The following is a 2,773-nucleotide window of genomic DNA, read 5'->3' as shown; positions in this document are numbered from 1 at the left end:
TTTTATAACATTCATGTAATTCAATTTGGTACGTGGAGGGGCTTAGAAAATAGAAATATTGTTGGAGCATATATCCCTTTCGGTGTATTCTATATCATTAATTATTAATAATTATATATTCAACGCGCTTATTGATGATGATAAAGGGTATTCCAAGTTAATTAGGTATATATATTAATTATTATCTCCTAATATTCTTCTTTCATGGGTTGATAATGACTTTTCTAGGTATCCATGCTAACTAGCTCCCAAGTCATACCAATAGGCCGTACTCATCCTATTACAATATTTTTGAGGAGAAACTATTATATGTTGATTGATTGATATTCAATGTACATATGCTTTATAAATATTAAAAATCATAAAATATCAGGCGCAAAAATCCATTATATATCATTAATATATATAAGAGTAAAATAGAATTATTTATTTGTTCCAAATTAAAGAGAAAATAACAAATAGGTTCCTGACCTTTTGTCCCACGGACATTTTTGTTCCTGATCATTGAAAAATACTTTTAAGTCCCTGACCTTCACAAAATTTGGACGGATCAGTCCCTCCGTCCAAATGTCTCCGTCGGGGACTGATCCGTCCAAATGCCTCCGTCAGGGACTGATCCGTCCAAGTTTTGTGAAGGTTAGGGATTTAAAAGTATTTTTCAATGGTTAGGGACGAAAATGTCCATGAGACAAAAGGTCAGGGACCTATTTGTCCTTTTCTCCAAATTGTATAAAGATAGATATTTTAAAAGATATAATTTTTTTATCCACTTAAATCTTTTAAATAAGTGATTTTATGACATAATATTAAAATTTGTATAATTAAAAAATCCAGTATATAATTTTTAAAGACAAATAAGATGTTCATACATAAAAAAATATATTAAAAATATAATATTTACGTATCTCTTTTTATCGATTTAAATTTTTTAAAAAGATAATTTTATGATAAATATCATTAAAAATAGAATTATATAATTCATGTTTACGTACATATAAAATATAATATTATATATTAATTATTCAAACGTATATGAAAAATATATTAAATGATTGACGTCAAATAATAATATGAATTTTTATGTCTATAGTTGATAATACATGTTTGGATTCAATGTTTAGTTTTATAGTTAATAAAAAGATTCAAAAATATATTAATGGTATTTATGGTAGAGAAGGATTAACTGAATTTATTGTTTTTGGCTAACAGTTAGTTATTAATATTTAAAATATAAATTAAAAATATGTTATTAAATTACTAAATTAAAAAATTAAATTAATAATTAAAAATAATAATCAAAATAATAATTTTTGCTAATCTTCTAATATATATATGATATTTGGAGTACTAATTATGAATATCTTCATCTTAGTTTGGAAATCACAAGATGATGAATTATATCCTACTTTGAGCAAATATAATTTTAATAAAAGCATTTTTAATAGTACATCAATTTTGTTAACAGTTAGTCATTAATGCTTAAAAATATATTATTAAATTATTAAATTAAAAAAATAGACTAATAATTAAAAAATAATCTAATTAAAAAATAATTTTTGCTGACATTCTAACCTTTCTCTTTATGTATGATATTTGGAGTACTAATTATGAATATCTTCGTCTTAGTTTGGAAATCACAAGATGAACTATACCCCACTTTGAGAAAAATGGTTAAGTTTTTCATGGGAATTATAACAAGGATAGAGGTGAAGCATGTGAAGGGTGCATCGAATTTCAAAGAATTTCAAAGGAGTCTCTCCTTTTCATGAGAAAAATTGTAAGGTACGAGCTTGGCGTTACTCCAAAGGTTGTGTTACATTATTTAAATCTGATTTTGAATGGGTGTATATAGCTATCATGATCATTCCAATATTGCTCCTATTTAGTAAAACAATGTATATATATGTATCCTTTCGAGCGTTCCAAAAAACAACATTCCAAATGGCTACACACCAATTTTAATAAAGAGATTATGAATATGAATATGAATATGCATGATACATGTTCTTTTATTATAGAAGATAGATAGTCATGTCCCATATTCATGATATGATAGGGATATATGATTCATTTCTTATCTATTAAGCTTTTCCCCTACCAGCCTTGCATTGTTCCACAGCCAGCTTGGGTTTCTCCATCTTGCATCGGAACCTTTCTTTCTTTCTTTCTGCTTTTAGGATGTCAATTGAAATTAAAAAAATATTATTTATATACTAAAATTAATAATCAAATCAGTTATCATATATTTATATATATATATATAATTTAATTTATTTTTAATAATTATTTTATATTTTAATACGTATTATTTTATATTAGTATTGATTTTATGTCATTTATTTTAATATAAATATAACATGGTTAGATTGAAATAGAGTAAGATTAGGGAGCCTATTTTTTTAACTAATATTAGTTAATTTTAAATTCTATACCTTAAATTTGACTAATAATAGACTAACTAAAAATTGGTTTTCTATATTTTTCTGTTCAAATAATATTCAAAAATACTTTTTCCTCGCTCATAATTAACTATGTATATATGGATTCTCTTATCTAATTTAATGGGCTAAATATTTAAGTTCTCATTAATACAAGTTATTATTTTCGTTTTGATCTTTTTAAAAGTTTTATGTTGATTTTGTTCCCTTTTTTGTTTTTACTAAATTATTTACTTCACTTTTCGGATATACTTTTAATAGTATCGTTTAGTATTTTAGCTGCTCATAATTTATCTTGAATTAAAGATGGAGTTATTATATAAGCATTGTTATGA

At 24.3% G+C, this 2,773-nt stretch overlaps 1 long non-coding RNA gene across 1 annotated transcript; it reads right to left on the bottom strand.

The window, feature by feature from the left end:
- Nucleotides 1–1,777, bottom strand: LOC140177301 (uncharacterized). Its single transcript, XR_011869120.1, has 2 exons — nt 1,573–1,777; nt 1–277 (listed from the first exon to the last, which is right to left on the bottom strand). It is a non-coding gene; the product is annotated as an uncharacterized lncRNA (long non-coding RNA).
- Nucleotides 1,778–2,773: the final 996 nt, after the last annotated feature.

The sequence above is a fragment of the Arachis hypogaea genome, chromosome 12 (assembly GCF_003086295.3).
Source record: "Arachis hypogaea cultivar Tifrunner chromosome 12, arahy.Tifrunner.gnm2.J5K5, whole genome shotgun sequence".
NCBI lineage: Eukaryota > Viridiplantae > Streptophyta > Magnoliopsida > Fabales > Fabaceae > Arachis > Arachis hypogaea.
This window is presented reverse-complemented; position numbering and strand designations above follow the sequence as displayed.